Consider the following 16,327-nt stretch of genomic DNA (forward strand, 5'->3'; position numbering starts at 1 on the left):
CTTTCAAAGGGCACGGCCGACTTCCTTCCCCGTCCTTCCCTAATCCGATGAGACCGATGACCTCGCTGTCTGGTCTCCTTCCCCATAACAACCAACCAACCAACCAACCAACTTACACGTCGCAAAGAACTTAATGAGTCATGTTGCATCTGTGAAAAAGTAGGTAAAGAAAAAGAATTGCCGGACTATTGCGCTGGATGCCCCGCTTGGAATCATATTCCATATACTGGAGAAATACTCCAGACAATGTTTGTAACGACTGCTTCTCCAAGAAACGAATATTCTAAAAACTGTTGGAAAATGAAAATGAAAGTACATATTCCACGTTACTGTTATTATAAGAAATACAGAATCTAATCGTTTATTTACGTATTTTTATTTATGTTGATACGCGTTTCGGGCTTTCGACCTTCTTCAGTTTTCGTAATACACATTTGAATGTTCAATAAGTACATCGTTAAAACATCGACAGTACTTTGGATGCTGCAGCTGGCCTAAAATAAATTAACAGTTTTCTTTAGTTACTACACTTAGCCAGCTGTATATTTCCAATGTATTACTGGTGAGGTGTACTTTCTTCCTAATCTGCTTGCTGTTATTACGATTTTCGCGTTTGTAGGTATGGCACAAACACTTTTTCACTTGTATCTTGCACAAAAGTAGTGCAATGTCCGCCATGTTGTTTACTGAAATCTTTGTTTACATCGGAAAATTACATCTGTGGTGAAAGTTATATTTTACTTACGCTAGGACGCGGCTCCAAGCACAAAAAAATCTTTAACGTTAACGTGTGTTCTTCTTTTCTAACAGTTACAGTATTCTTTACATTCCTCAACATTGTAAATATCACCAAATGGAAAACAGACAGAATAAGATTCGGAAGGTACGAGTATCGAAATGGTATTCAACGAAAAGTATTGTAATGAATTCGAAAGGGATGCTGAGAATTAGAAACGATACTGCACAAAATTGGGCGCCAAAACTCTAATAAAACAAGTTAATTGAATGACTAAGAAAAGGAAACATTTACGTTTGTTATTATATCTCAATACAATTATAAGACTAGGGGCCGATTTGAACGGGCGTAAATGCCACTCAGTAACTGGGCAAGTAAAAGGGAGAGGAAGGTGAAAGGGGAACTGACTGTCTCATCTCACCACTCGACGCAGTCAGTTTTGCATGAAGGCATGTGCGGCAGATACGAGGTCGGCGCAACGTGTCGACCCTCCCTCATTGGTGTGTGGCTGGCAGCTTTCACCTTTCGTTTTTTGCGGCTTTAGGGTGATGACACCCTTTCTGGCTTAACCCGTTTCTTCTTCTGCGTTGGTTGGCGTAATCTCCCAAGTATTGTGCGCTCGGCACCCGATACAGTGTTATTATGCTCGCTACCAGCAACAAATATCGATTTCTCCTCTTGTCTCATAGCAACGGCGTTAGCATTATATTTGGAGGCTGAAGTCAAAAAGGAAGTCCAGTCGAATGGTCAAAAATCCGAGTACGGGACCGCTAGCTAGTCCATTCAGCACTGAATGGAAAATGAATACACCACATCGTGACGATAAACATCAGAATGAAAGTATGGATCTTATTCAAAGAGTGAAGACTAAGTCCACAATATTTTGGCTTGCCTCCAGAAGGGATATTCACTGTCTCTTCCGATAACTCCGACTCTTGTATTACTAACTAACTAGATGCTTGACTGCACACTCTCTGATTATACATCGTCCAGCCTCTCCGTTTGTGTGATTGACTGTCCACTGTTCTGTTCATCATTTGACTGCACCTGCTTGGCAGATTTGTCTCTCGTACTCTGTCCTTGAGGGCGCTGAATTTTCCATCATATTGTCTACATCACTGGTGTGTTCAATTTCCAATCCCACCCAATGACCGATCGGTGCTGTATAATCTTACCTCGCAGTCTTCGTGAAGGGTAAAAAATTCTAACCTTGCAGCAGCTGGCATATAACTCAGGAACTCTCATCTCATTTTTACGCTGTTCCTCGTTCTGGCAGTTCCCAACTCCAGCTACAATGTTCCCAGCGAGCTGTACATATCTGGGCATTGCTTCAAGTATTTGTCTGCATTACCGAGTTGTCTAGAAAACAGACACCCAACAGTGAACCCACTTGTTCGTAACGGGAATGCCTGCGCTTCCCTCAAGTGTCGACATATGCTCGTGACTTACTGGTATCCCTCTTCCTGTCCATGAGACTTCACTCAGGGAAGCTCCTCCTGAGGGAGGCAAACATTTCTGTTAGTCGTCCCTGTTTGGCTTTTGGGGAAGTCTCTCATATCGGTTGCGGGTTAAGCATTCCCTTTGTCCTCAGCGCCCAATGACAGAAAATTGATATCGATACTTTACCCATCGTAAACTCAAAAAACAGCCCAAAGCTCACAAATAAAAATAATTACGACGAATTATTCTGGCTAATCAAGCTTATCAAACGTAGCGTTCCAATTGGGTCAGACGTGAATTAACTAATGAACATTTAACGTGGTTCTTCCTAACCTCTTGCTTTGTTGTGTCACTACCTTGGATGCAGCGATAAAAGACTTCGTTTACTCCTCGCTCACTTCTTGCTTGAAGGAAATGCAACAGACCAAATTCTACTTTTCTTGAATAAATACCCAGCCCCTTTTTGTATATGTAGCTCGTATACTGACCACAAACACGTACAATATCACATGAGTAACTCCAAATGTCAAATCAGAATATGTTACACTGAACGTCCACGTAATGGTTTATACAGTCTGCGGCAGAACCAGTTAACCACTTCTGAGGAGTTGTAAAAATTAAATCGGAGTATACAGAGAGAAAAATGTTTTTATTTTCGAAGTTAGAAGTTCATACCGTATTATATCTGTTCAGTGTTGAAAACAATGTTCCCAAGGTGGCCGCTGTTTGCAGCAGTACACTTCTGGAGACGGATTCTGAAGTTTGGAACAGTTCGTTTACACAAGCCTCGGAGCGCGGAGTTCAAAAAAATGGCTCTGAGCACTATGGGACTTAACATCTCAGGTCATCAGTCCCCTAGAACTTAGAACCACTTAAACCTAATTAACCTAAGGACATCACACACATCCATGCCCGAGGCAGGATTCGAACCTGAGACCGTAGCGGTCGCGTGGTTCCAGACTGTAGCGCCTAGAACCGCTCGGCCACACCGGCCGGCCGTGGAGTTCACTTCTTCAGTAGCCCTCCCTCTTAACTCTTGCAGAGTGTGAGGACGACGTTTAAAGAAGACATTTTACCTCAGATAACCTCCAAGAAAGAAGTCACAAATGGTCAAATCTGGACACCGCACATGCCACCCCAAGTCAAACCTCAAAGAGACTAGACATCCCTAAAACATTATTCTCAGAATATTAAATGAATTTTGGCCTCAACCTCAAGTTCTAAATCTTCTTCTTCAACAGTGTCTTCCATTCTGGGGTGCAAAAAATTTTGAAACATTGGAATAAAGATCCAGAGTTCATGATCTCGGTCACACCTGCCTCCTGAAAGAAGTACGGGCCTATCAGGCCAAAGTACGATGCGCCACAACACACGCTTAATTTAGGGATTATGGCAGTCTATCGTGAATGAATCTGGTGTTATTTTCAGACCTACTCTTGTTTATTCGCAATCCTACTGATGTGAAAACCTGCATAGTCGCTATTGAGGAAAGCTGCCTTCGGAAAGATCTGTGTAAGCAAGTGCTCACACAGATTTCTGCGATTGGCTCGATTCTTGAACAATCATTGTTTTGAAAGAATGGAAATTCAGATCGAAATGCAGAATCCCCTTCGAACTGTGGACTGAAATTCCCAATGCAACAGCAAACCTTCGAGCGGAACGTCTTGGAGATGGCTTAACACCTGCTCACCTGCTCTCACCTGCTATACATTTTCGGCTGTACTGGTGTATCTCTTCTTAGTGTACTACCAGTTTTCTCCAACTGCCGAACCCAGGAGCGAATTGTTTTTGGATTAGGAAAGTCATTATTCCGCGAAATGTTGAACCGCCGCCAAAAAGCTAGTTGCATCGCGTTCACAGATAGGTTAATCTCAAAAATATGCACTCACAGCAAAGCCCCGATGTGTTCCGGTCCAGACCATATTGCCTACTGAAATGGGATCACCGGTGGAACAGATGTAGACCACACGCAAACGCCTCGTCGCACCACTGCGTGAGCAGATATTCCCGAAAACTGCTTAGTTGGTTCTGCCACACCATGTACAAGGAACGGTGGAATCAGAATGACATTTCGTTAACATTTCATTTGTTTCAGTCGACACACAACCATTGTCAGACTTGTAATTTTTTCGAGAACTATGTGCTTCTCCAATGTAAGCCGGCGATGCTAGGAGCTCATAAATTCGTACAGGTGCTTCCACTCTCTAATTTACTACGGTAACCATACCATCTTCAAGACATACGTCATTGCTCCTTATGATTCTCCACATGCAAATAAAACAATAAGTCCGCTCAGTATTTTTGCTCTCTGCTATGATAACTTGTTTTAGGGTTTCCGTTAGCGAGTATCGTTTATCGGTAAAAATATTCTCTGGAGTGGTATGTAACACCACTCGTGGCAGACTGCATTACTAAGATATCATTTCGTAGCACAGCTTGTTAATAACGTAATTTTTGAAACTCGATTACCTGTAACTACATATTTCGGTTTACGCTCTTCTTCTATCCACGTCATCACAAATTTATACTCAGAAGTATGTAACGCTGTACTCACTTTCTCATTAAAGCAAATAATATTACTTTGCTGTTGAAGTGGGATGTTCTCTTAATTGATTTTTCAAGTCCGATGTATTTCTCGAAGGTTTTATTCATAGCTGTGGGGGACAAAAAGGACAACAGGGCTCAAGTGGACTGCCTAGCCTTTGCAGATGACATAGCAATAGTAAGTGAGACGGAAGAAGACGCAAAGACACAACTCGACAACTTAAGTAAGGTAGCCAGAAAGGTGGGACTGAAGATCGCCTACAACAAGACAAAGACATTAAATACCACTGCAGACTGGGAAACACCGGAAGGCACTGTGCAAATGGTGGACAAATTTAAATACCTGTGAGAATTTATAGCAGGAAGGAACAGGAGCAAGGAGGGAATAACAGAGAGGATAAAGAAGATGAGGTCAGCCTTCTGAATGACGAGAGAGATATACATTAAAAAGAATATATCCACAGAGGCAAAGATAAGCCACTACAAGGCAACGGTGAGGTATGCAGTATTATATGCTGCTGATACGATGATAAAAAGAATATTTCCACAGAGGCAAAGATAAGCCACTACAAGGCAACGGTGAGGAATGCAGTATTATATGCTACTGAGACGATGACACTAGGAAGAAATGGGGCAGAACAACTAGAGAAAGAAGAGAGAAAAATACTGAGAAAAATACTAGGCCGCAAAAGAGGTGGAGAGAGGTGGACGGGAAGACCTAGGGAAGAATTGTACCAGAACATGAGAACAATATCCGGGGAAATCAGACTCAAAAGGGCAGGGTTTTCTGGACATGTAGTTAGGATGAGTATGGACAGAATGACGGAGAGAGTGTGGGAAACAACTGGGAGAACAAGGGGAAAGTCAGGAAGCAAGTGGGTTGTTGAACTTCGGAAGGAGTGGTGGGAATTGGGGATGAAGGTCGAAGGAAAGGGAAATTAGAGGAACAAATATACACCGACAAATATGCCGGAGATCAATGACAGAGAAGAATACAGGAAAAGATTAGAGTGTCACCAGTGAAGCCGACAGGAGAAACGGAAACTGAAGATCTCGGAAGAAGAGCGGGAGAGAAGAAGAGAAAGAATGAAGAGGTTCTGGGAGAAGAAGAGGAAAATGCAGTCCATGAAGGGGCTACCCGTGGTCCTACAGAGGCGGTAACGCAAGAAGAAGAAGAAGAAGAAGAAGTTCAGAAGCTGCAGAATATTTCAAAACAGATAAAAAGTCAGTCGTCAGCTGCAAAAGAAAACCTTTATCTGCTTCAGTTCAGGGGTTTTGACAGTTTAATGTGTCATCCCCACAAGTGAAATAGGCTCAGATCATTGGCAAGCCAACGTCAAAATAAAAGTCGCACGGAAGTGTCCTTTGCTACAGAGTCAACAAAAGAGTGTGACACTCCTAAAAGTATAAGATACGTACGGTGAGTGGCAAACAGTTTCGTGGATCACTTTTCTCGTACATACTATGTACTACTTTGTACGATGTGAAATTTGACATTTAATTGTTTGCCACCCATCGCGCGTATCCTATACTTTCAGAGATGGCACTCTAATTTATTGACTCTGTAACAAAGTACGCTATCGTCCGATTCTTATTTTGACATTGACTTACCAATAATCTGAGACTATATCATTTCTGAAGATGACAGTTTAAACTGTAGAAACCGGTAAAATAAACCAAGTAAAGGTTTTCTTGTGAGCTGCCGGTTGGCTTTTTATCTTTCTCGGGATATTTCTCGAAGATTTTAATTTTTTGAAACAGATGTTGCACCTCGCTACTTTACTATGATGTTCATCAAAACACTGTCAACTTTGAGGCGCCATTTTTTCTGCTCATTCAATATTTTTGCTCCTCATATGTTTCAAACAGTGCAAAAACTAATAAGGAAGTCAAATAGGGACAACAACGGGATACCAAACGAATGAAATGTTGCCAAGGTGGGTTTTCGTACACTCGCTCAATCGCTCACACACAGAATTTTTGGCCTGTTGGTGTTCGCGCGTTCAGTTGTAAATATTGGAGCTGATTCAGGCGGGAAAAATTTCAGGTAAATAATAAAAATGTAGTAAATTATTACTAGGATCATTCGATACGATACCAGCTGTACTGTTATGAGTAAAAAGAGTTTTTGGTGGTTGTACGGGGAGGCATTTGTGTCAAAATGGGATGTGTTGACATTTCTGCTTAGTTCTTAGGCTACGGCCACACCGGAAAAGCCTTCGCTAAGCGCCTACGTACCTCTCGACTGACCAAGTGACTCACCTTGCTAAACACACAGCTGTGAACTTATGAGATCGGGTGCACTGAGCGCTGTGTGACTAAGCCAGTCGTAATTACGAAACTATCACCGGTGCAGGAATTTGTGGGCGAACTGACCTCTCGATTATGTCTCATAAATGTTCGAAGGTATTTTATCGGGCGACTGGGGTGGCCAAATCATTCGCACGAAATGTACCGAATGTCCTTCCAACCAATCACGAACAATTGTGGTCCGCTGACAAGGCACAGTGTCATGCAGAAAAAATTCCACAATTGTTTAAGAACTTGAAGTCTATGAATGGCTGCAAATTGTCTCCAAGTCGTGACCGGTTCGGTTGATTCATAGGATCTGTCCATTCCATGTAAACAAAGCCCATACCATTATGGAGCTAACACCAGCTTGCACAGTGCCTTGTTGGCTTCGCGGGGTCTGCACCATACTCGAACCCTACCGTCAGCTCTTAACAACTGAAATCGGGACTCATCCAACGAGATAACAGGTTTCCAGTCGCCTGTAGTCCAACCGATATGGTCACGAACCCCCGAGAGACGCTGCAAGCGATATCATGCTGTTACCAAACGCACTCGCATCGGTAATTATGCCGCCTCAGACTATTAACGCCATATTTCGCCACACTGTCCTAACGGATACACTATGTCACCAAAAGTATCCGGACACCCCCAAAAACATACGTTTTTCGTATTAGGTGCACTGTGCTGCCACCTACTGCCAGGTACTCCATATCAGCGAACTCAGTAGTCATTAGACATCGTGAGAGAATAGAATGGGGCGCTCCGCGGAACTCACGGATTTCGAACGTGGTCAGGTGATTGGGTGTGACTTGTGCCATACGTCTGTACGTGAGATTTCCACACTCCTAAACATCACTAGGTCCACTGTTTCCGATATGATTGTGAAGTGGAAACGTGAAGGGACACGTACAGCACAAAAGCGTACAGGCCGACCTCGTCTGTTGACTGATTGAGACCGCCGACAGTTGAAGAGGGTCGAAATGTGTAATAGGCAGACATCTATCCAGGTCATCACAGAGGAATTCCAAACTACATCAGGATCCACTGCAGGTCCTATGATAATTAGGCGAGAAGTGAGAAAACTTGGTTTTCTTGGTCGAACGGCTGTTCTTATGCCACACATCACGCTGGTAAATGTCAAACGACGCCTAGCTTGGTGTACGGAGCGTAAAAATTGGGCGATTGAACAGTGGAGAAACGTTGTGTGGAGTGACGAATCAGGGTACACAATGTAACGATCCGACAGCGGGGTGTGGGTATGGCAAATGCCTGGTGAACGTCATCTGCCAGTGTATGTAGTGCCAACAGTAAAATTCGGAGGCGGCGGTGTTATGGTGTATTTTTCATAGAGGGGATTGCACCCCTTGTTGTTTTGCATGGCACTATCACGGCACAGGCCTACATTGATGTTTTAAGATCCATCTTGCTTCCCACTGTCGAAGAGCAATTCGGGGATGGTGATTGCATCTTCCGGCACGATCAAGCACCTGTTCATAATGCACAGCCTATGGCGGAGTGATTACACGACAATAACATCCCTGTAATGGACTGGCCTTCACAGAGTCCTGACCTGAATCCTATAGCACACCTTTGGGATGTTTTGGAACGCCGATTTCGTTCCAGGCCTCACCGACCGACATCGATACCTCTCCGCAGTGCAGCACTCCGTCAAGAATGGGCGGCCATTTTCCAAGAAAGCTTCCAGCACTTGACTCAACGTATGCCTGCAAGAGTGGAAGCTGTCATCAAGGCTAATGGTGAGCCAACACCATACTGAATTGCAGCATTACCGATGGAGAGCGCCACGAACTTGTAAGTCATTTTCAGTCAGGTGCCCGGATACTTCTCTCGGTGGTTAAGTGAATGCCGCCGGCCGCTTCGTTGTCTGTGGTGGGAAGTAATGCCTGAAATTTAGTATTCTCGGCACACCCTTGACATTGTGGATCAGGGAACATCGAATTCCCTAACGATTTTCGAAATGGAATGTCCCATGCGTCTAACTCCAACTACCATTCCGCTTTCAAAGTCTGTTAATTCCCGACGTGCGTCTGTAATGAAGTCGAAAACCTTTGCACATGAATCACCTGAGTACGAATGAAAGAACCGTCAATGCAGTGCGCTTTTACGCCTTCTGTATGTAGTACTACCGGCATGTGTATATGTACATATCGCTACCGCAAGACTTTTGTCACCTCACTGTACTATCTAATAAAAGCTGCTGATTACGTCATTACCTTTGTTTATTGTCTATCAAGGATAACGAAGCATTAATATCGGCACTTTTCAAAAACAAAATGAGGTCGTGAACCGATTGAAATTCTGCAACAATCAGATTCTGAATTTTGCCTCGCACTATAAGGTTTTGCAGAGATGGGATTTCAGCTGTGTATGGTAATAAACTTCGAAGGAACAGGAGATCGTCATTCTCGCTTCTGTCGATGTCTTACTCCAGTATTTCAATTTTTTTTTTCGCTCAAGGTCCAACATCTGCTCACCTTTGCTTGCAGGTACAGTGGAACAATTTCTTTTTCCTGGGTGGTTCAGGTGTGTTAACAACAAGAGAACAATCTGGCAATTCCGAAGACTGAACGTCTTGAAACAGAGTAACACTTTCATCTGTTGTTGACTGGTTTTCACTTTTACATAATAAAATTCAGAGGTCATTGTAGTATTTTTTTTTTTAGATTTTAACCGTTCAATAATGCGAGAAGAACTTATGGCAATATCATCAGCTCCGTTTCCGATTCGTGGAGATATACTCAGGACGAATACTCGTTCTGTAATTAGTATTTTGGTTTTCAAGTTTTTCAGTAATAGCTGTGAGGAGAATCTCCATCGATTTTCCAGTCATTCGTAAATAACCAAAAAACGTTTCTTGAAACTTCGGAAGTCGTTTGTACAACGTGTTGAATTCATCACATTCATTTTTTCACAAGTAATACTACGTACCCAGCATGGTTGTAGCTACCGGAACAGTTGACATTTAAATACACTCCTGGAAATTGAAATAAGAACACCGTGAATTCATTGTCCCAGGATGGGGAAACTTTATTGACACATTCCTGGGGTCAGATACATCACATGATCACACTGACAGAACCACAGGCACATAGACACAGGCAACAGAGCATGCACAATGTCGGCACTAGTACAGTGTATATCCACCTTTCGCAGCAATGCAGGCTGCTATTCTCCCATGGAGACGATCGTAGAGATGCTGGATGTAGTCCTGTGGAACGGCTTGCCATGCCATTTCCACCTGGCGCCTCAGTTGGACCAGCGTTCGTGCTGGACGTGCAGACCGCGTGAGACGACGCTTCATCCAGTCCCAAACATGCTCAATGGGGGACAGATCCGGAGATCTTGCTGGCCAGGGTAGTTGACGTACACCTTCTAGAGCACGTTGGGTGGCACGGGATACATGCGGACGTTCATTGTCCTGTTGGAACAGCAAGTTCCCTTGCCGGTCTAGGAATGGTAGAACGATGGGTTCGATGACGGTTTGGATGTACCGTGCACTATTCAGTGTCCCCTCGACGATCACCAGTGGTGTACGGCCAGTGTAGGAGATCGCTCCCCACACCATGATGCTGGGTGTTGGCCCTGTGTGCCTCGGTCGTATGCAGTCCTGATTGTGGCGCTCACCTGCACGGCGCCAAACACGCATACGACCATCATTGGCACCAAGGCAGAAGCGACTCTCATCGCTGAAGACGACAAGTCTCCATTCGTCCCTCCATTCACGCCTGTCGCGACACCACTGGAGGCGGGCTGCACGATGTTGGGGCGTGAGCGGAAGACGGCCTAACGGTGTGCGGGACCGTAGCCCAGCTTCATGGAGACGGTTGCGAATGGTCCTCGCCGATACCCCAGGAGCAACAGTGTCCCTAATTTGCTGGGAAGTGGCGGTGCGGTCCCCTACGGCACTGCGTAGGATCCTACGGTCTTGGCGCGCATCCGTGCGTCGCTGCGGTCCGGTCCCAGGTCGACGGGCACGTGCACCTTCCGCCGACCACTGGCGACAACATCGATGTACTGTGGAGACCTCACGCCCCACGTGTTGAGCAATTCGGCGGTACGTCCACCCGGCCTCCCGCATGCCCACTATACGCCCTCGCTCAAAGTCCGTCAACTGCACATACGGTTCACGTCCACGCTGTCGCGGCATGCTACCAATGTTAAAGACTGCGATGGAGCTCCGTATGCCACGGCAAACTGGCTGACACTGACGGCGGCGGTGCACAAATGCTGCGCAGCTAGCGCCATTCGACGGCCAACACCGCGGTTCCTGGTGTGTCCGCTGTGCCGTGCGTGTGATCATTGCTTGTACAGCCCTCTCGCAGTGTCCGGAGCAAGTATGGTGGGTCTGACACACCGGTGTCAATGTGTTCTTTTTTCCATTTCCAGGAGTGTATGTTCTTCCTGAAGCGGTTTCGGACTCAGCATTGGGAGAGACATTTCCACAACGGGAGCCAACAACACGCCTATGGCGACTGACAGCGATGGTCTGGTGTGGACACCAAAGCATCCAAGCGCTTGGCATCAGCCGCGGCGCGAGGTACATGTGCGCCAAGCGAGGCGCGTCCGGTGTGGCCGCAGTCTTAGACACTTCAGAGAGGTTTTCGGTTTCACATTCGTTGGCTTCGCCAACATACAACCAAACTATCTCCTTCCAACCTATTCTAGACCTGGGGCTAAGCTACAGATCAGTCTGTCACAACAGGAAACAAGTTCTTAATATGACAGTATGCTACGTGCAAAAAGCCCATTATCCCACCAAGAGCCACTGAATCTGCAGAAATGACACTGTGTACAAGTGTTCTAAACTAGAGTAAAAGTTCTTTTCCTTCATCAGTGTGGCCGGCCGGAGTGGCCGTGTGGTTCTAGGCGCTACAGTCTGGAACCGAGCGACCGCTACGGTCGCAGGTTCGAATCCTGCATCGGGCATGGATGTGTGTGATGTCCTTAGGTTAGTTAGGTTTCAGTAGTTCTAAGTTATAGGCGACTGATGACCTCAGAAGTTAAGTCGCATTGTGCTCAGAGCCATTTGAACCATTTTTTTTTCATCAGTCTTCTGACTTGTTTCATGCCGCCCACCATGAATTGCTCTCTTGTGCCTTTTCATCGCAGAGTAGGAATGCAATCTACGTCCTCAATTAATGGTTGGATGTATTCTAGTCTCTGTCGTCCTCAATAGTTTTCACCCTCTGTGGTATCGATAGCTACGATGCCACGGCGTAGTTGCAAGTTTAAGTTGGCACTACGACAGACACCGACGACAGCGCCCTCTAGCAGGCACTGTTGAGGTCTAAGAACGCCGCTGCAGATTCAGTCCATTCGATCAAGAGCAGACAGCCGGGACACTTCGCTTCAGCTTCGCTTCACATACTTTGCTCTACTTACGACGGGATTAAGGCTTCGCACCTCAGTACAAAGTTATTTATGCCCAGTATATATTCATGCACCAGTAAACCACTTCTACTTTTTTGCAGTATCGACGTGTATTACCTTTTCCTGCTCCTACTCACTTCCTTCATTCGGCCAACCTTTCAGTTTTCAGGAGCAGACCCACGCACCGCCTTCCAGGCGGGATACAAAACCCTCTATAGCTGCTTCTAGTACCGTGGAGGTCACTGCCCGATGTCTTAACAGATGCCCTATCATTCTGTCCCTTCTCCTCGTCATTGTTTTCCACACATTCCTTTCCTCTCCAATTCTGCGCAGTACCTACTCATTCCTCACCTTACCAGTCCGCTTAATTTTTAGCATTCTTCTGTAGCACCACATCTCAAATGCCGCGATTCTCGTGTATTCCAGTTTTCTCACAGTCTATGTCTCGCTACCATAGAATGGTATGCTCCAAACGTACATTCTCAGAAATTTCTTCAGCAACTTAAGCCTCATTTTCGATACCAGTAAACTCCTCTGACTGGCCAGGAGCAAAACTATCAACTGAAAAAGTCCCGGTTTCTAACCATGATAGACCAATCGGGCGACCGCTACGGTCGCAGGTTCGAATCCTGCCTCGGGCATGGATGTGTGTGATGTCCTTAGGTTAGTTAGGTTTAATTAGTTCTAAGTTCTAGGCGACTGATGACCTTAGAAGTTAAGTCGCATAGTGCTCAGAGCCATTTTTGAACCAATCGGGGCCGACCGACCGTCGTGTCGTACTCTCTCAATGGTGTCAGTGAATGCGACATGGAGGTCTTGGCGTCAGCACAACGCTCTTGTGGCACTTGTCGGCTTTCTTGCCCTTGGAGCCGCTACTTCTCATTCAGCTCCACAAAAATGGTTCAAATGGCTCTGAGCACTATGGGTCTTAACTTCTGAGGTCATCAGTCCCCTAGAACTTAGAACTACTTAAACCCAACTAACCTAAGGACATCACACACCTCCATGCCCGAGGCAGGATTCGAACCTGCAACCGTAGCGGTCGCGCGGTTCCAGACTGTAGCGCCTAGAACCGCTCGGCCACCCCGGCCGGCTTCAGCTCCACAATTGACCCTACAAGATCAGCTCACGCTGTACCAGTCGTCCCACCGAGGAAAAATCCCTATCAGTAACTGAAATGAACCCGCATCATCTGTGCAGCAGCTAAACACGCTGACCTCAGCGCTATCGAGGCGGACATCAACTGAAGCGTATCGACTAAAAAAGATATCGGTATTAAGATGAAAGCACTCGACTCCAATGAGTGTCGATATTCTTCCGTGTCCGTACGTATGAGGTAGAGGAATGCAAATACTGGAACGCGATCGACCGCACGCGGGCGCAGCCGGACGCGGGGGCCGGCCGCAGCTCTGAGAGCGACGGCGCGTACGTATGGCTGCCATTTTACGGCGACAGCCGGCGCCCCATATGGACCTGCCGAGTATGCCGTCGCTGCTTATCTGCCGGCAGGCAGCTGCGCGCCGCGGCGAGCGACTGCCGAGCGGCTGAATATTTCACGAGCTCCCCTGTTTCCTGACACGGCGCCGTACGTCGCTGCCGTCCTGCCCTGTCGTTCGGTGGAAAAGTCACTCCGCACCCGGCGGCCCGTCGGACAGCGTTTCTTGCTCTCACCGGCGCAGTATGTGTGCACGGCAGCCAGAAACAGGCGGCTCCAATGCACGGCGCACGCTGGCCACCATTCAAGGTTCGAAGGTTCCATCGAGCAAAGTGTGTCCCTGCTGATGACACCAACAGCGTGCCATTCGACGGAAAAAGCTAACGGTGCCATTTGGGTATGTTATATACATACACTACTGGCTATTAAAATTCCTATACCACGAAGAAGACGTGCTACAGACGCGAAATTTTACCGACAGGAAGAAGAAGCTGTGATATGCAAATGATTAGCTTTCAGAGCAATCAGGCAAGGTTGGAGCCTACAACGTGCTGATATGAGGAAGTTTCCAAACGATTTCTCATACACAAACAGCAGTTGACCGGCGTTGCCTGGTGAAACGTTGGTGTGATGCCTCGTGTTAGGAGGAGAAATGCGTACCATCACGTTTCCGACTTTGATAAAGGTCGGATTGTAGCCTATCGCGATTGCGGTTTATCGTATCGCGACATTGTTGCTCGCGTTGGTCGAGATCCAATGACTGTTGGCAGAATGTGGAATCGGTGGGTTCAGGAGGGTAATACGGAACGCCGTGCTGGATCTCAACGGCCTCGTATCACTAGCAATCGAGATGACAGGCATCTTATCCGGATGGCTGTAAAGGATCGTGCAGCCACGTCTCGATCCCTGAGTCAATAGTTGGGCACGTTTGCAAGACAACAACCATCTGCACCAACAGTTCGACGGCATTGCAGCAGCATGGACTATCAGCTCGGAGACCGTGGCTGCGCTTACCCTTGACGCTGCATCACAGACAGGAGCGCGTGCAATGGTGTACTCAACGACGAACCTGGGTGCACGAATGGCGAAACGTCATTGTTTCGGATGAATCCAGGTTCTATTTACAGCATCATGATGGTCGCATCCGTGTTTGGCGACATCGCGGTGAACGCACAATGGAAGCGTGTATTCGTCATCGCCATACTGGCTTATCACCCGGAGTGATGGTATGGGGTGTCATTGGTTACACGTCTCGGTCACCTCTTGTTCGCATTGACGGCACTTTGAACAGTGGACGTTACATTTCAGATGTGTTACGACCCGCGGGTCTACCCTTCATTCGATTCCTGCGAAACCCTACATTTCAGTAATATAATGCACAACCGCATGTTGCAGGTCCTGTATGGGCCTTTCTGGATACAGAAAATGTTCGTCTGCTACCCTGGCCAGAACATTCTCTAGATCTCTCACCAACTGATAACGTCTGGTCAATGGTGGCCGAGCAACTGGCTCGTCACAATACGCCAGTCACTACTCTTGATGAACTGTGGTATCGTGTTGAAGCTGCATGGGCAGCTGTACCGGTACACGCCATCCGTGCTCTGTTTGACTCAATGCCCAGTCGTATCAAGGCCGTTATTACGGCCAGAGGTGGTTGTTCTAGGTACTGATTTCTCAGGATCTATGCACCCAAATTGCGTGAAAATGTAATCACATGTGAGTTCTAGTATAACACATTTGTCCAATGAATACCCGTTTATCATCTGCATTTCTTCTTGGTGTAGCAATTTTAAAGGCCAGTAGTCTACATATATCTGAATATTAAGACGCAAATAACCTGGAACATCTGCCTAACATCGTGTAAGGCTTCACGAGGACGCAGAAATTCCGCAACACGACGTGGCATGGACTCGACTAAGGTCTGTCTGAAGTAGTGCAGTGCTGGAGGGAATTGGCACCATGCATCCTGCAGGGCTGTCTGTAAATCCGTAAGATAACGAGGGGATGGGAATCTCTTCTAAAGAGAACGTTGCAAGGCATCCCAGATATGCTCAATAATGGTCATTTCTGGGGAGTCTGCTGGGCAGTGGAAGTGTTTAAACTTAGAAGAGTGTTCCTGGAGCCACTCTGTAGCAGATCTGAACATGTGGGGTGTCGCATTGTCCTGCCAGAATTGCTTGAGTCCGTCGGAAGCACAATGGACATGAATGGATAGAGGTGATCAGGCAGAATACTTACGTACGTGTAACCTGTCAGAATCGTATCTAGACGCATCAGGTATCCCATATCACTCCAACTGCAGGCGCCCCACACCATTACACCCCTCCACCAGCTTGAACAGTCCCCTACTAACAGCAGGGTCCATGGATTAATGAAGTTGTTTCCATACCCGTACACGTCCATCCGCTCGATACAATTTCAAACGAAACTCGTCCGATAAGGCAAAATGATTCTAGTCTTCAACAGTCCAATATCGGTGTTGACGGGTC

Source organism: Schistocerca piceifrons, chromosome 7 (assembly GCF_021461385.2).
Source record: "Schistocerca piceifrons isolate TAMUIC-IGC-003096 chromosome 7, iqSchPice1.1, whole genome shotgun sequence".
NCBI classification, from domain to species: Eukaryota; Metazoa; Arthropoda; class Insecta; order Orthoptera; family Acrididae; genus Schistocerca; species Schistocerca piceifrons.